This window comes from Sorghum bicolor, chromosome 10 (assembly GCF_000003195.3).
Source record: "Sorghum bicolor cultivar BTx623 chromosome 10, Sorghum_bicolor_NCBIv3, whole genome shotgun sequence".
Lineage (NCBI taxonomy): Eukaryota > Viridiplantae > Streptophyta > Magnoliopsida > Poales > Poaceae > Sorghum > Sorghum bicolor.
Window position 1 is genome coordinate 37,276,506 of NC_012879.2, and position 19,320 is coordinate 37,295,825.

Genomic DNA, 19,320 nt, shown 5'->3' on the forward strand with positions numbered 1-19,320 from the left:
CATTTAAAACACAATTTGGGCTCTATGAATGGTTAGTTATGCCTTTTGGTTTGACTAATGGTCCTAGTACTTTCATGAGATTAACGAACCATGTCTTGAGAGCTTTCATTGGAAAATTTGTTGTTGTCTACTTCGATAATATCTTAATTTACAGCAAGTCTTTTGAGGAACATGTGAATCATATTTGGCAAGTCTTGGAAGTGCTTAGAAAGGATAAATTATCTGCTGATCTTGACAAGTGCAGTTTTTGCACAGACCATGTTGTGTTTCTGGGCTTTGTTGTTTCAGGAAAAGCCATAGAAGTGGATGAAAGCAAGGTGAAAGCCATCAAAGATTGGCCAACTCCAATGAATGTAAGTCAAGTAAGAAGTTTTCATGTCCTTGCTGGTTTTTATAGGAGGTTTGTGAGAGATTTTAGTACCATCGCTGCTCCTTTGAATGAATGGACAAAGAAAAGTGTTGACTTTAAATGGGAAAAATCACAACAAAATGCATTTCAAGAATTAAAGAAACGTTTGACTGAAGCACCTGTACTTGTTCTTCCTGATTTCACTGAAACTTTTGAAGTAGAATGTGATGCTAGTGGAATTGGGATAGGAGGAGTCTTAATGCAACAAGTAAGACCTATAGCATATTTTAGTGAGAAACTAGGAGGTGCTCAATTGAATTTTTTTGTGTATGACAAAGAATTGTATGCTTTGGTGTGTGTGCTTGAAACATGGCAGCACTACTTATGGCCAAAAGAATTTGTTATTCACTCTGACTATGAAGCTTTGAAGTACTTGAAAGGACAAGCGAAACTAAACTGTCGTCATGTCAAATGGGTTGAGTTCATCGAAACATTTCCATACATGGTGAAATATAAGAAAGTGGTGAATTACACATTGTCAATGTTGCTGCGAACAATGGTGAAAAAGAACCTGAAGGTTTGGGAGGAATGCTTGCCACATGTGGAGTTTGCATATAACAGGGCAGTACACTCTACCACTAATATGTGTTCTTTTGAAATTGTATATGGGTTCAAACCTATTGCTCTGATAGATTTGTTGCCCCTTCCATTGCAGGAAAGAACCAATATGGAAGCCTCCAAGCGTGTTGCATACATCAAGAAGGTACACGAGAAGACCAAGGAAGCAATTGAACTCAAGGCAGGACGCAAGGCTGCAAGTATGAACAAACATAGGAAGAAGGTGTTATTTGAACCCGGGGACTTGGTGTGGATACACTTGCGCAAGGATCGTTTTCCTCAGCAGCGCAAATCAAAATTGCTGCCACGAGGAGATGGTCCATTTCGTGTTCTTGAGAAGATCAATGACAATGCATACAAGTTTGATCTTCCTGCAAGTTATGGTGTGCGCAACTCCTTCAATGTTGCTGATCTCTCACCATTCACAAGTGAAGACACTTTAGAGTCGAGGACGACTCCTTTTCAAGGGGGGGAGGATGATATGACCACGCCACCAAGCAAGATGTCACAAGCTCCAAGTCATGCTACACCTACCCAAGTTTCACCTACATCGACACCAACCCAAGTCATTGATGGACCGATTACACGTAGTCGTGCAAAGAAGCTATAACAAGAGGTCAACGCGCTACTTTATGAGATTCATTTTAATATTAATGAGAACTATATACTACCTAAGTGTTGTACCTTGATTGTACTCAGGTATATAGAAGAAGAGAAGAATGAATCGGACCCTGAAGAACGGACCAGTGCAAGTTCCAAAAGATGTCAAAAACGTACCAGTGGAAGTAAAAAACGGACCAGTGCAAGAAATCTTCATAACTTTTCACTCACAAACGCTATGAAGGTCCATGAGCACTTGTTGGAAAGCTTGACACGTCTACTTTCCAATAAATCTATTGGCGACCAGTTTGGATAATCCATATTGCCTCTAGACCAGAATTAGCACAGACTGCTCAGAAGGTCAATAGTCTGTCGTGACAAAATGTTGGTACAAATTGCCAAGCAAAACTGTACCAATCTACAATGTTTCGTGCTGGTTGGCATACATTGCTGGAAAGCCCTTTGAGTCTAGTTTCACAACCAAGAAACGGTTCATCATTTGGACTTCCCAATAAAAAGTTATGGTCAGTTTATTGGAAACTGCTCTGGAGGCCAACAGTCACGCGAAGCCACTTCGGGAATCCATTTCGAGGGGACCTTTCACATTGCCTTCCCTCAGAAACTCTACTTCATTTTCATACCTATCTAGCAGGACTGTTGCTAGTATAAATACCCCTTAAGACTCATTGTAATCTAAGACTTTGATAATTGAAATACAGAACCCCTTTGTTCAGCTGCGTGCTAACAAATCCAGAGAGTGATCTCTACCCCTTTGCTCTTGTGATTTCCTCGCGGGATTACATAGGCGGCGGCTTCATCCGCTCCCAATTGGTGCTCCTACTCCCTTCAAGGTATTCCTTGATTGATTGTAGGCTGTGCTAGTTGGTTCCTTGAGAGTGTGGTTGGGCGAATCCTCGATTCAGGTTGCCGGTTAAAGACGGTGGTTGGCTTCGAGTTTTATTTGCCAGGTTGCACTAGTTATCGCTGCTTGCAGCAAGTTATCCGGCTGTTCTTCAGCTAGTTATCGGTGTTCATCCTACGTCGTGAAGATCGGGACAACGTGTCGCATCAAAGAATCAATGGAGCTGTCACTACCACGAACTACCCCACGATCTGGCATATAGGGTACAATCGTAGATAAATACGGTATAAGCACCACGTCTACATAATATCTATCATTTACCCATGGATCCATTGGATAAACGCTATACGATCCTAAACATGTATATAGATCCAATCTAACTAAGCCAAGTATATAACTATGATAAACTAAGAACAATATAATTGCGAATATAAACAAGTAGAGCAAAGTCATAATTAATATATTGAAATAGAACAAAGTCATATTCATAATATCGAAGAACAAAGATGAACAATTGAAGAACAATAGAGAATTACCAAGAATCCTCTTGACAGATCCAGGAGCCAATCAAAGATTGACTCCTTCTAGTTCTAATCCTATGTAGCTATGCTAATCTAGGTATCTAATTGATGTGGTGGCTCTAGGCTTGATCAGAGGCTTATTCTCCCTGATGAATAATGAATTAGGGTTGAGAGGTGCTCTCCTCCAGGGGCCAGGGGGTTTGGTTTTATAGTCCTTCCAAGTGAATATGGGCCGTCGGATCAAACCAACATTGATTGAACGTTTATCCTTGATCCTTTAGGTCGGTGGAGCGTAATCCGCGAAGAGAGTGCTCATTGGACTCCAAAGGGGGGCGGGTGCCCTGGTCTCTAGGGCGGGCACCCTGGGCCAGGCCCCGTTCTGCCTCCGCTTCGTTCCCGTGGCTTCTGGAGTCTTCTAGATGTAAGATAATTGCGCGGCACATTAATATCTCTATGTAATCCCGACGTGTGGGCCTTTCTTCCGTATTTCCTGATAACCCCCTGTAGAAATAGACAAACACCAAAACTCGTGGAATTCTGTCGGATAAAACCCTAAGTCTGGATGTCGGTTTCATTTGGATCATTTTCTTTGTTTATTTGATAATTAAATTTGATACTTAAGGACCGTCAACAATCTTCACTTGCTGCCACCCCCATCTTTAGATCCTCATCCATCTCATCCTCACAATCTACCTCAGCGGCTGCATGAAGGTGATGGGGATGGAGCTGGTTATGCAACTGGTGGATCTCCTCATGCAAGTTCTCATTGTACTCCTTAGCTTTAGCTAGCTGCTGCTAAAGCTCTAGCTGTCGGGCTCTAAGAGTGTCTTCCTCGTGCCAGGCTTCATTCCTCTGACCAAGCACATGAACTAGCATGCGCTCACAGTTCTGATGGGCTATGGTCACCCTGTCTCTCTGCTCTCTCACTGCCAGCAAATCCTGACTCAGCACACTATTCTGCTGAACTACCTGGTCCCTCTCTAGAGCGACATGGGAAAGCTCTACCTATAGCCTCTTAACCTCACTGTCAAACTCACGCTGGAGCTGGCGCTTCTCATCCTAACTGTCAGCAGAGATCTAGACAAACGACCCAAAACAGTGCTCTAGGCCCCCATAGGTCTTCATCATAGCAAACATAGCACTCATAGCTGTACTGTCACTATGCTGGTCCTCATCCGCACTCCTCTCTAGAGGACTCCCCTCAGACTGATCCCACACCAAAGTGTAGGGGTCACCCTAGGGAAACACCCCAGCGAAGGCGTGAGCTAACTCCTGTGGAAACCTCTCCATGATGTCCCTCAAAACTGCAAAAGCAGCCCTACTGGCACCCTGGAAAGTTGTGCTGCCTCAAGACTCGTACGCCTAGCCACCCCAGATGGGGTCAGCGCCATTGGTAGGAATCATTGCATCGATCCCCACCAGGGTCCTATCTCCAAGCAGCTCTCCCATGTACACCAAACTCTCCCAGGAACTTGCTCTTATGACGCAAGCCCCTAGGTTCCAACTGATGGCGAGAAAACCAACCTCTAGTGGAATTGCAAGCGGTGAGCCTGGTGCATGCATGTGCTGAAAATGGAATACCTTGGGTAAGACTGAGGATTATCTTTTGTCATTTTTATTAAAAATGGGACAGATTTATATAAGGGGAGGAGCTGAACAATGATATGAAATGAACATGATGCATGCACGAAACTTACGATCTCACAAACTTAGAAACAAAAGTCAATACTAATCGGTATATTCGGTGGCATACAATGTTCTCTCATAACGTAACTAGCGCTCTATGCGAGAACGTGGTTAGCGTACCTATAGAAAACCCATTTCAGCCCAACCACAGTATGAAACATGCAGAACAAAAATTAAAGCTATGCATTCCACACACAGGTTCCCCTACCTCTATATGTGACATGCTGCTGCCCACATCATCACCCTAGTGATGGCATCGCCTCTCAGGACAGAATCACCCACCATGCGGTACTGTTTCCACACACACGAGATAGGTGTGCATGGCACAACACTCTAAAGCACTCCCCTAGACTGGCAGTGTATCTGATCCTGCTCTCACAGCTCCCACTTACTGAGGCGTAGAGGAAAAATGATTCATACATTACCACTCAAATGAATGGCACTCATACTATTGCACGCCGTATGAGCAACGAAATAGAAATATGATGCACAACCCCCAAGTCAGTACTTAACTAGCCGCCTTAGAGTCCTTAACTGGGCATAAAGGATTTGACCATTGACACACTTGATAGTTTTTCCAACAACTCATTTTGACACTTTGGTTATCCTTAATAGGTAACTAGCTTTTATTAAACCGTTTAAACTTGCTTTAGAACATACTTATGAACAGTAATCTGCTGAACCTTGCTCCGATGCCAGTTGTGATAGAACCATCCAAATTATAAGAGATTAAGCTCAGTAGTGACCATTTGCATAGTCAAACCATCAAGCTTAAGCCCATATAATCTCGGTAGTCCATGAAATCTCGAGGGATTTCAAACCACATTTCGCACATACAGCCAAGATCGTTGTCGGTGTTTTGACCTCGGGGGGTAACAACAATGAGTGAATTTGTGTGCGTGTTCTCCTTTCCAAATGGTTATGCAAGATTGACACAAGTACCTATCTTGGTTCAGGCAAAGGAAGGCCCTATGTCCCGTTGGGGGAGAGTATGTATTATCTTGCACCTAAGTGCTTGTACAGGGGCGAATACAAGCGAATTCAGCTGAGAGTTCTAAGTCCTAGCAGGATGTGGGAGCATATGAATGGTTTTCTATGTGCGTTGTATATCTTGTGTTGTCTCATACCCAGCGTCTCCTTTTATAGTCCAAGGGGAGGCCTTGGTTTACAGGGTATATGCGTTAGTATAAGCTTCAATAGGGGTATGGTACTGACCTAATTGAGGCCTCCATATCGGCGTGGCCTCGAGCCGTCTTGTTACGGTGTACTTTGGCGATGATGGCGCGTGTGTCTGCTGAGCTTATCCCCTCTACATCGTCTGGCATTGGCTCATGTATGTGCACGCCTATACGTCGCCGTAGTCATCGTGTCTGGGGTGGTTGGAGCGCTGACTTCCGTCGCCCAATCCTTCTCTAGGAAGGAGCGTGCATGCTCGGGGGTCCGGGTGCATTATCAGCCCCTATATATGAAGCGCTGACCCTACGGACTTGAGGGGTCTCTTGACAGGATGTTACACCCGTCACGACTGTACCTGCGCGTACCTTTCTTTGATTTCAAGGATAAAGCTAGAAAAGAGTGGATTTGATGGGTGCACGTTGCCCTATCACGTTTCCCATGACTATCGGGTTAGGTGGGAGCATGTCAGTCTCATTAAATGCCATGACTCTCGTACCCGCGATAGGAGGTCGGGGAGTGCTCCTGCGCTCGAGGCCTTTCGATTCGCTAGATGCCTATTTCTGTAATTGACGGTTGCCAGCCATCGAGCCCCTGGCCGTTCGCTCAACCGTATTTCCGTATGTGCTATGGGTCGAGCTAGGGCGTCGATGAACCTATGTTTCCAATGGATCATCGAGCCTGACTCTTGGGTTTTCTTTTTATCTTTTTGTCAGGGATGTCTACTAGGGTACCCCCTATTGACACCCTCGACAATTGTAATAAGTTTAGCGGTTGTCATCCACAAGTACATCTAGAAATGACATCGGAGTTCGAGATAGTTATTACAACCCAAGTTCAAAACTAGCGGAAGCATTTCAGTTTTGAAATTATACACACACTTAGTCTGTTATAGTGCCATAGTCTGATCATTACCACAAAAGCAAAAGAAGAGGTAGAGTGACCACTGCCCTTGGTCTAGTCATCACTCATTGCTGGGTCCAAGTAGTTGATGCAATAACCATAGTACATCTGCCCATCTGCAAAACAACATGGGAATAGAACCCTGAGTATGAGAATGTACTAAGCTAGACTTACCCGTCATAAACCAAAATAAAAGACTCTTCAAGGATCATGAAGGCTATATAGTGGGATAGCTGGACCCTTTTTGCGTTAAAGCTTTAATCATCTAAGAATATATCCGAGAACCCCTTTGCTTTTATGTAGCTCGAGTTAGGTATTATTGCCTACCATCTAGGTTAGCACCTGTACTATTGTAAACAGTTGTTTCAATATTATAGTACCATATCATAGCATTCACAAATCATCATATATCATAACCCAAGTGTTTCATAGTCCTTACTACCAGCACCAATACAGCGTGTACATCGGGCTGATTCCCGACCTGAAAAGTGCTCAGGCTTCACGGTCAGAACGACTTATCCTTCTAGCTACACGTGGGGCATGCGTTCAACATGACAAGAGGGCTGTCAACGATCGGTCCTTAATCGACATAGGGGCACTACGGTCAACACCACCATAAGATTCTGCCCGGTCTCAGTTTCCTTTCCACACTTGGTTACTTCTCAGCATAGCATCAAACAGCTAGACCTTTAGGTATCCACCTATATCTCACAGGTGAGAGGAAATCACCTGACTTCTACCGCTCTAAGCAAGCTAAGCATAGACTTTGAGCCTACCTACTTAGGACAACGTAGATAAATAGGTGGTGAATCCAAGGAGTAACTATGCATCAACGGTATCAAGCAACTCCTATCACTTAATCCAATAAAGTAATTCAACAGGATATAATAAAGTAAGTTAGCGAGAAATATGGAGACTTAGAATGCTCCAGGGCTTGCCTCTCGAAGGTGCTAGGCCGGTGATCCAGGCACTCCTGCAGCTCTCCTTCCGGCTCTGGTCCTTCTGGAAGTCCATGCACCGGGATCTCCTCCTACTCCTCGGGTTCCACCTCGTTCTCCTGCGAGCCTGTATGATGCATATGCACGCATAAGTGGAAGTGCAAGACGCCCGAGGTGCAGTGCTAAGCAAGTCAAGGTAGGATGATCATGACATGGTGCTAAATGAGTATATGTAGATCTCATCTCCACTGGAGAAGAGTCCTGATGGATTGAATAAGAAATTATTGCTACTAGATAGTCAACATCATCCAAGAATATGTAGCCAAAATAAAACATCTATTGTATTCTCTTCTACAAGTTACTACTAAACCAGCAAGCTACTATAGTGCTTCAAAGATACACCAAACATATTTTATTTTATCCATTTCATGCATAACAAGGGTTTATTTATTTATTTATTTATTTATTTATTTATTTATTTATTATTAAGCTTACAATACTAGCATATACTTCTGTACTTCAATAAATTCTATAAAAATTACAGTGTGACACAGATCATTTACAAAGTCTATCACCAAGTTTTCATAGCAATTGGGTAGATAATATGACCCACACAAATTTCACAAGTTCATGCATATAATTAAGGGAAAATACCCTACTGGTGACAAAGTGTCAAACAACAGATTTCATATTTTTATAAATTACTTATTAACATAAGAAATGCTCACAAAAATTTCTAGATTAATTGCATGATCCAGTTATTTATTAAAAATCATAAACCACTGCCATGCAAGCATTTAACTCAACATAAATTAATTTACACAGAAAATATTGTGCTACATATTTTTCCCAGCAACTTCACATACATGCAAAGTTAGTAAAACAAGAACCACATTTTTCTGAGCTATATTTTATTTACTGTGCATTTTCGAAATAATAGCAATAACATGTATTAAATATATCTTTGCACAAAAGTTACTTAAACATGACATGCAAGAGCACGAAGTTATAGTCCTTGATTTATGGAACATGTCAAAATTTGTTTCATCATTTTTGTAGCTACAAAACTCAAGTTTTGAATTAAACAAGTTTTAAACAAATTTCTGAAAAAACATTTTCTGAAAATCAAATTCAAAATCTGGTGCACCCGGTGCAGTGCACCCGACCTCATTGCGAGCAACAGACAGGTGGGCCACGGGTCCCACCTGTCAGTCACTGCAGAAGGAGAGGGGAACTCCGGCGAGCCAGAGCTCACCGTCAGTGACCCCTTTCGGCGATCCGAGCGCTCCTAAGTGTTCTACAGCTCGAGACGAACCCGTTGAGCCCCTATGCATGACCGGAGATGGACCAGAGCGAGCTCGCCGCCGGCCATGGTGGAGTGGTGGCGCTGCTCACCGTGGAACCGAGCCTCTGGTCTGGTAGAGCGTGAATAGAAGAGCTCGGGAGCATCGTGGTGCAGAGGCGAATGAGATGCGCTAGGAAGGAGGCGGAGACAAGCATGGTGGCGCGCTGGCCGCGCGAGCAGCGGAAGTGTTTATGCTGGAGAAGAGAGCGAGGGTGAATACAGCCTTACTGAGCGTTTCAAGGCACTTGGTGCGTTCGTCAACGGTGAGGCGGAGGCAGAGCTCGGGGAGGAAGGAATCGAAGAATGACGCGCTCGTCGGGGAAGAACAGTAGTGGAGGAGCTCGGAAGCTCGAATGGCGACGACGGTGCTGGTGCAGTCGGGGCAAGGGCAAGGGGTGAGAAAGAGAGCGAGACCGAGCGCACGAGAGAGGAGAGAATGGCGAGTGCGCTGGGTGCGATGGTAGGCGAGGGCGAGGGCGCGGCGCCAGTCGGGCGCGCATGCCGTCCACGCGGCGTCGTGGCCCTGACGCGGTCAGGCGCGCGCGGCGCGGCCGTTGTGGCGAGCGGTAGGACGGTGAAGGTGTGGGCATGGGGTCCGGGCTAGCATCGCTGGCTGGGCCGGTTGGTTGGCGCCGGCACGCCAGTGAACAACCCCCTTTCTCTTTTTTTTAAAATCTTTTTCCAAAAAGCTTAAACACAAATTTTGGGACTTTTGCAAAACTTTTCAGGGCTTGGGGTAAAAAGAGAAAATGCTCCCCATAAAATACTCTATAACTTTGTTTTAAGGTGTAAACCCAAATTCCAAATAGAATTTGAATTACAATTTAAAACTAGTTCTTGATTTTAAATAAATTTATTTTGAGGAAATTTTGTATAAAATCCATTTCTCAAATTCTAGAGCTCCAAAATTTACACAAAATTATTCTTAATTCATCTAAAATATAGCTTAACCTAATTTGGTCATTACAAGCATTTTTAAAGTTAGCATATTATTGGAGCATAATTAAATATATTTTAATTAAGCACATAAAATAACACTCAAATTATATCATGCTCATATGATGCCATGTTCATGCCCATGCTTGATGAGAATGCTTATGAATGATTTATGAGGCTGAGTATATGCTTAACACATAGGGTGTTATAGCGTCCTCCAGCCAAAGGCAAGAGATTACCTTAAAACAAGTAAGCTATCTGATCTAACTGATCTGCACTATTTATACATGCTTTCAACTGACTCGTTTTTCTTTTCTTAGGAACAGGACTCCCGATAGCCCATTTTCCTTCGCCATCAACATCTCTAATGATGAAGGGAAAGAGGCAAGCTCCTCATTAGCGCTTGGAACAATATTGGCACAAGTTAGATCTAGGCTAGAGGATCTGTTGAACTTGCTGCATCAAGACACAACCAAGTTGGTGCATGATTCAGACCCGGCAAAAGTTAACTTCAAAACAGTCCGTGGCCAAGTCCCTGCCGATTTCGAAGAAGCACTCTTTCAAGCTGCTCACCAGAAAGCCGCCAGCTCCAATACCAAAAGGCCACTCAACGTGTCGCCGACAAGGCTGCCCAAGCTCAACTCAAAGAAGAGATGCTGCAAGTGAAACGTATCACCTAGTAAAAGCATAAGAGCATCGGCAACTTGTAAACTTCGGGCGCTGAATCAAAGCAAAAGATCTCATTACTGTCAGCGAAGAAAGAAGCCTTATTGGCCGAACTCAAGTAAGTCGAAGAAGCACTGATCCAGGCTGAACAAGAAAAAAGTCAGCTGCCCGATGCAATCAAAGATCTTCAACAAGAGAGGGACAACCAAGCCTGCAAAGCTCTATTGATGAAAATGAAACTCCAGCCAGTGGAGGGCTCAGCCGATGAAGATACCAAAGAGATAGAAGAAGCCAACCAGATCCGCCTGCGCCCGATATCGGCTATTCAATCTTTGCTAAATTTGTAAATTTCTTTTATCGGCATTGTTTTGCATCAATACTCTTCAGAAACACTAATACTTTTGTCCAGCTGATTGGATTGTTATCGGCACTTAAACTTTATGCGTCTATCCAAATACTAGGATAGTACTTCTTTAGATACTTTCCATTTAATGCTCTAGGAAATTCAACCCCTTCGAGGGTTTCTGGGATATATGCATTACGAGGAACAGACCGACTTATCCGATAGGGACCTTCCCAATTAAGAGACTATTTACCAAACTTTAGACTTTTAGCTCCAATTAGTAGTGTTGACACCGTTTTGGGACACGTATCTTTAGACACGTATCTGGAGTTAATGAGGTATAGATCGGCAGTCAAGAAAGTGGTGGCTAGTCTACAGAAGAGTTGCCAATGAGGGTTGGTGCCGATGGAAAAAGACAGGATATGGTTAAGTCCAGGAGTGGTGATGGATTCGTGTCGATGACTGGTGTTGATGGTTGCCGATGGCTATGAAAGGTGGCTTGCCGATGGTCATGGAGAGAGGTGCAGAGGTTGTTGATCGACTCATGGCGGTGTACCGATCGGTTGTGGAGGATGATTTAAGGTTTTACATAGTTATAAGAGTTTGTTTTGTATACGGATTCCATTTGATTTGGAATTTGATTTCTAGTCGTGTCTGGTTGTAACTCTTTTGAACAGGGTATAAATGTAGACCCCGTGGTAATGTAACGAATATACACAATCAATCAAACATAAGTTTTTACATCTATTCCAGCATCTATTTTTCGACAACTTCATCAACTTGCATATTTTTCTTTTTTATCTATGGGTTCTTAGGGATTCATCGAGCCAATCTCGATGAGTTCTCGAGTTCCGTGTGGACACCTCTTGGCCATGACATCCGGGCGCATCGCTGTTGTGGGACCAAAGTGTTCGAGTTACCACCTTTGTCGATTGTAAGGTCAAATCGACTGGTACGTCTTAACATTCGAATCGGGTATTAGCCCTTTGTGTTTGCAGATCAGCTTTTGCATCAACACATCTTTTGGCATGCCTAGTGGGACATAGATTCATCATCAAGATCAACATGTCGAACATCGATTTCGACTTGGAGAACGTCGTCCCCGTGACAGAGGCCAATCTCAAAGATGAGCAGAAGCAAACTATGGTGAAAGCCATGGAGGACTACAAGCAGCTATGCTTGAAATCCTTCAGTATCAACAGGAGTGGTGAGGTGATCCAAAAAGAAGCATTGCTGATGCCTCGACAAATTACTTTTGAATCCAATCCTGGTAAACTGCAAGAGATGGTTGATAGTGCCGTCAATCGTGCTCTAATCAATCAATCTGGTGTATTGTCCAATACAGTTTTCAATGCTGTGGCTAGAACTTTGAAAGAGGGACAAGTGCCATATCTTATGTGGGTCCTGCCTTTCATCAGCTAGGGTCATCATTGGTTACGGCTCCATCGGCTACTACAGCCGTTGCGGGTATAGAAGTCACTTCCCCTCCAAGCACGTTAGGGATGACTAATGCGCAATCCACACCGATGACGACCAATCCATCAACATCAGAGGGACAAGTCAAGCTTGCTACAGATTTGTTGGCATCGGCAATGTCAGGGTCTATTCCTCCTAATTGGTGAGGTTATGGTATGCCCCTAGAGTTTATGGCAAATAGCTCTGGGACGTCTCAAGCGGCTAACATGACGGGCAAGGCTCCTATGGCATCAGCACCCCCAAGCTCGCTGATGACTCAGAATCCCAAGTATTCTACAACTACAACTGCAAGACCTTTCATTGGGAATTCTCAAGTGCCAACGTTCCAGATGCCTAACGCATTGGTAGATCCAATGCCAACGTAGCAGAGGCTTATGACACAACCAGGGTATGTCAATTCAATGATGATGCCCAATTATCAGTCATCAGCAGAGCCTACACCGATGAACGTTAATAATGGGTGGACAGGGCAGTTTGTCTTTCCACAGTACCTCACTAGAATCATCAGCTATGGGATTTCAGCAGGGACCGATGCAACCTGGATTTCAGAATCAAGGGCTGATCAACCAGCCCGTGAATCTTGGTCAACAAGTTGGTGGTCAGCAGGCAATGGCTAATCCAATGTTTCCCGGAGATCGTGCACCATAGAGACATGTGGAAGCTTATCAGCAGGTGCCAGATCCACAACCAGCTCATCGGCAGGATGCCGATATTTATTGGCCAGATAAGATTGCTGAGGTGATGAGAGACCAATTTGGGATAAAACCCAAAGTCAACACTTACTCTTATCGGACACCGTATCCTCCTGCGTATGACTTGATTCCACTTCCAAATCGGTACAAGGTGCCGGATTTCACCAAGTTTTCTAGACAGGATGATACATCAACTATGGAGCACGTTAACAGGTTCATCATCTAGTGCGGGGAAGCTGCTAATAGAGATGAGTTAAGGGTTCGTTTATTCTCATCATCTTTGTCTGGATCGGCCATCACTTGGTTTATCTCATTACCTCCAAATTCAGTGATCACTTGGGCCTATCTAGAGAAGCAATTTCATAAATACTTCTTTTCTGGTGTTCATGAGAAGAAGATCACCGATTTAGTCAGGCTGAAGCATCACAATGATGAATCGGTTGAAAGTTTCATGCAAAGGTTGCGGGATGTTAAGAACACATGCTATAGTTTGGTTCTAGATGATCGGCAGCTAGCCAATTTGGCCTTCCAAGGGTTGTTGCCACATATCAGAGACAAGTATGCTTCTCAGGAGTTTGAAAGTCTAAGCCATTTAGTGCAGAGGATTTCTGACCAAGATATCAAAGCTTTTCAACCCAAGAGAGCGTGGAATAAAAAGGTGTCGTTTGTCGATGAGGCAACAAGTTCAGATTCCAATGAAGAACCAGTCATCGGCTTGGCAGAATGGGTGAAGAATAAGAAGCCGATGTCTTGCCCTTTTGGGCATAAAGAACCAGAAAAGTTTGCATTTGATATCACCAAAGCTAATAGGATATTTGACTTTCTACTTCAAGAAGGCCAACTCAAGTCGTCAACCAATCATGTGATTCCATCGGCAGAAGAATTAAAGAAGATTAAGTACTGCAAGTGGCATAATGCAACATCTCACAGTACAAATGAGTGCAAAGTTTTCAGGCAGCAGCTGCAATCGGCTATAGAGTCTGGGATAATTAAGTTCGATAGCTCCAAAGCTCAAAAGCTGATGAAGATCGACCAACATCCATTCCCTACAAATATGTTGGATGCTAAGGGAAAGACCAAAGTATTGACTTCAGAGGCGGCTGAAAGAAGTGCATCGGTAGATCCTCAGCATCAGATCACCACCGATGATGCCAAAGGCAAGGGTTTGGTCCGGGAGGGAACCAGCTTGGGAAGACCTCCCCGATCTCGTATTGTGATCACCCATAGAAGGCATCGGGAGACCTGGCAGCTGTTGATATTTGGGAGCACAATAAGGAATTGATCCGCAAGCGCACGGATATCGGTGAGCACTTCACCCGAGATGTTATCCAGAGTATCATATTTATATTTTTACCACTAGGAGAAAGAGTGCATCTGACTAACCCAGTCTATTACTACTAACCTTTAGGCTACAAAGAATGTTTCTCGATGTGAGTGTTATATAGAGAAGACTACAACTGTAATCTCTTTCTAACCTTGGTAAGGATAATCTATTGTTCTATTGGAGAGGCTCACGGAATCTAGACACCACAGAGGATGTTCAACCCGCACCTATAAACCCTATCCTTCCTGCTAACGAGATATGGTCTGCAAAGGTAACTCGGAAATGTCACGTTCCTCGCTACTACCACGTTCCAGCTAGTCAGGGAATATCTATGAGTATCCTAGCCCAAACACCACGTCTACACTAGAGATTATTACTCTAAACTCTACGCGAAGAGATTAAAGTAAACTCATAAACCAAAGAACAATAAAACAAGAACTTACTAGAATTTAGAAGTCGAAATACTAAAGAATCCTAGGAACAAGCTTCGGGTTAGGAGAACTTGATCCCGCAGGTACAACCTCAGAGTAGACACCGACAGGCCAGGCTTCCTCTGATCTACACCTCCACTCTATCTCTCTCAATCTAGTAGAACTTAGAAGAACTAACTCTACTCACATTGGATGCTAAGACCTAAGTCTATTTAGAGGAGAGGTTTTCATTCGAGGGCTCCTCTCAACTCTATGATGAACTTGTTCTCCTCCAGGGGCCAGGTGGTCTGCTTATATAGTCCCCTCAGGTGAACGTGGGCCGTCGGATCAAACCGACATTGATTGAACGGTTATCCTTGATCCTTCAAGTCGGTGGAGCGTGATCCGCAAAGTTGGACGGGATTGGTTACAACACTAGGGCGGGCGCGCTGCCCCCGGGCCCGATCGCCTTCCTGTTCGTTCCCGTGGCTTCTGGAGACTTCTAGATGGTAGAAAATTGCGCGGTGCGTTAATATCTCTATGTAATCCCGACATGTGGGCCTTTCTTCCTTATTTCCTGATAACCCTCTGCAGAAACAGATAAACAACAAAACTCGTGGAATTCAGTCAGATCAAACCCTAATTCTAGGTGTTGTTTGTATATTGGTCCTTTCCCTTGTTTATTTGATAATTAAAATTGATACTTATAGTTGCTCCCACCAACAAAACTGAGCTCCAATCTCTGATCAGTAAGATAAATTTTATCAGACAATTTATATCTAACTTGTCTGGTAAGATTTGTGCTTTCAGTCCTTTACTTAAGTTGAAAGCCGATCAAGAGTTTGTATGGGGAAAAGAGCAACAGTCAGCATTAGACAAAATCAAGAATTATTTGACAAATCCTCTAGTTCTGATTCCCCCTCAGCAAGGGAAGCCTTTCAAATTGTATTTGTCTACCGATGAAATGGTCATCGGTTCAGCTCTTATTCAAAAATTAGAAGGGAAGGAGCATGTGATTTATTATTTGAGCAGAAAACTGGTTGATGCTGAGACCAGGTATTCAGCAATTGAAAAATTATGTTTATGCTTATACTTTTCATGTATTAAGTTGAGACATTATCTGCTATCGGCCGAATGCACTGTTATATGCAAAGATGATGTGGTTCGATACATGCTATCTATGCCGATTATTAGTGTTAGAATTGACAAATGGATTGTAGCGCTATCAGAATTTGATCTGCATTATGAGTCGGCTAAGGTGGTTAAGGGGCAGATTATGGCTGATTTTGTGACTCAGCATTGCGGTGTAATGGGGACTTTGGAGATTGTTCCTTGGACGCTCTTCTTTGATGGATCCACGTGTGACCGGGGGGCAGGGATCGGTATAGTGCTAATTTCTCCTCGAGGAAAGAAGTATGAGTTCTCTTTGCCGATAGTTGCCACGTCGACAAATAATCAGGCTGAATACTAAGCCCTAATCAAAGGGCTAGAATTATAAAAAGAAGTTCATGCAGATGCTGTTGAGATTTTCGGCGATTCTATGCTTGTTGTAAATCAATTGGTTGGAACTTATGAATGCCGAAGTGAGGTCTGGATAACCTATTATGAAAAGAGTATGCAACTTTTGAAGGAATTCAAGGATTTCCGATTATAGGATGTTCCTCGATTGCATAATGAAGAGGCTAATCGGTTGGCTCAGCATGCCTCGGGATATCAACCTATCTTAAATATATTATCGACAATCAGTGCCGATGATTTGAGAAAATAAATCATTGATTATTTAAAGGATCCGTCTAAAAAGGTTGAGAGGCGTGTTAAGTTTCATGCTACCAAATATGTACTCCTTGAGGATGAATTATATTATCGGACAATAGATGGGGTTCTACTCAAGTGTTTAGGTGATGATGAGGCTAAAAGTTTGATGGGTGAGATCCATGAAGGAGTATGTGGAGCACATCAGTTGGCTTTTAAGATGAAATGGATGATTAGGAGAAATGGGTATTGTTGGCCGACTATACTCCAGGATTGCTATAAATATTTTAAAGGATGTCAAGGATGTCAGAAATTTGGCAATATTTAAAGGGCACCCGCATCGGCCATGAATCCTATCATTAAGCCTTGGCCGTTTCGGGGATGGGCTATTGATCTAATCGGCCAGATTTATCCACCATCAAGCAAGGGGCATAAGTTCATCTTAGTTGCCACTGATTATTTTACTAAGTGGGTTGAAGCTATTCCTTTGAAGAAAGTAACATCGGTCAACATGATTGATTTTGTGAAGGAACACATTGTCTACCGATTTGGTATTCCTCAAACGATCAGAACCGATCAAGGTACTATGTTCACATGAGGAGAGTTTGATGAATTTGCAATCGGTATGGGGATTAAAGTGTTGAATTCTTCTCCTTATTATGCTCAAGCCAATGGGCAGGCCGAAGCTTTATGGTAGGGGGTGGCATACATTGTTGAATGAAGCTTTATGGTCATATCGGATGGCATGTCATGGATCGACAAATGTTTCACCTTATCAGTTAGTGTATGGACACGATGCAGTGCTACCTTGGGAAATTAAGACTAGATCTAGGCAGGTCTCTTTTCAAGATCAATTGGCTGCTGATGATTATGCTACTTTGGTGAAAGATGAATTGGACAATTTGGCAGAGCATCGGCTGAGAGCTTTGATAAGTATAGAAGAAAATAAAAAGAGAGTTGCTAGGGGTTATGATAAAAAGGTAAAAGTTAAGGAGTTTACCAATAGAGATTTGGTATGGAAATTAATTTTACCGATTGGGACTAAAAGTTCAAAGTTTGGCAAATGGTCTCCTAATTGGGAGGGTCCTTATCAGATAAATCGGTCTACCCCTGGTAATGCTTATATTTTGGAGACTCCCGAAGGCGTTGAATTTCCCAGAGCATTGAATGGAAAATACTTAAAGAGATATTATCCAAGTATTTGGGTTGATGCATAGGAGTTTAAACGCCGATAACACTTCTATCGGCTGGATAAAATGTATCTGGGGCAGTGCATGTTTTAAAGTGCCGATAACAGTCCTATCGGCTAGACCAGAGTGGTTAAAAGTTTTCCAAAAACAGGACAAGTCAGGTTACCGATGAAGAGCTCATACATTTAGCAAGGCTTGGATAACCGATATGGCGCGCAGGCGGATTTGGTTGGCTTCTTCTATCTCCCGGATGTCTTCATCGGCAGAGCCCTCCACTGGCTTCAGTTTCTTCTTCATCTGCAGTACCTTGCGGGCCTGAATGTTTCATTCTTGTTGGAGGGCCTTGATCATCTCAGGCAGCTGGCTTTCTTCTTGCCGAGCTTGAGAAAGAGCCTCTTCCACTTGCTTGAGCTCTGCCAGCAGGGCTTCCCTTTTTGCCGATAGGTCGGAGATCTTTTGCTTCAGTTCATCTCCCGAGGACTGCAGAATGCCGATGCTCTTATGCTTCTCATCGGCAAGGCGTTTCACTTGCATTACTTCCTCTGAGAGTTGGGCATGGGTGGCTCTATCGGCAAGACGCTGGGTAGCCTTTTGGTACTGGAGCTGACGACTTTCTAAGTGTGCAGCTTGGAAGAGAACCTCTTCGGCATTAGCTAAAATTTGACCACGAAGAGCCTTGAACAAAGCTTTGGCTGGATCGTAATCATCAACCTATTGAGCAGTGTCTTGGTGTAGTAGGGCCAGCAGGTCTTCCAATTTGGCTCTGATCTCTGCCGATGAGATCCCTATTGCTTTGTAGGAGCTTGCTTCCTCGCCCTCATCATCAGAGATCTCGATGGCGAAGGAGAATAAGCTATCCGGGGAGTCTTGTTCCTGAAAAGGAAGATAAGATAAGTTATTTGGTGATCAAATATTAGTGATATAAATGATGGAAATCAGATAACTTACTTGCTTCAAGGCTATTTCACGCCTCTAGCTAGTTGACGCTGCTGGTACCATGGGTTGATCAGCTGGAGTTGCCGATGGAACAATGTCAACTGAAAAATAATAAAGATAATTATGATTTGAAAGAATGAATCCATCGGTGATAATTTTGTGGATAGTACTTAACCTTGAGGGGGAGCGGTGCTTGTCTGTTCTGAAGAGACTACCGATGATATGATTGGATCGACAGTCTGCTCAAGCACATGGGCTGGTGCTTCTTGTGACTGAGGTGCTAGTTGAGGAGAAGGTGTTGATTGAGGAGAAGATGGTGCTTGCTGCATCTGGATTTCTGGCGAAGAGGGAGACGATTCCACATGAATCGGTGATACTAGATGAGGAGGAGAAGGCGGTGCTGTCTTCTGGCGCTTTGGTTGCGACTTAGTACTCTTGGGGCCTTTTCTTTTGATTTGACCGGACTGGGGGGCATCGGCACTTGTTTTGGTACTTCTGGTCTTTGCTGATTTGCCAGTTAGCTGTTACAGTAAACAAATTTTTATGAGTCCTAATATGAAAGAATGTTAATGAGAATTTTGCTAAAAGATAGAAGTTACC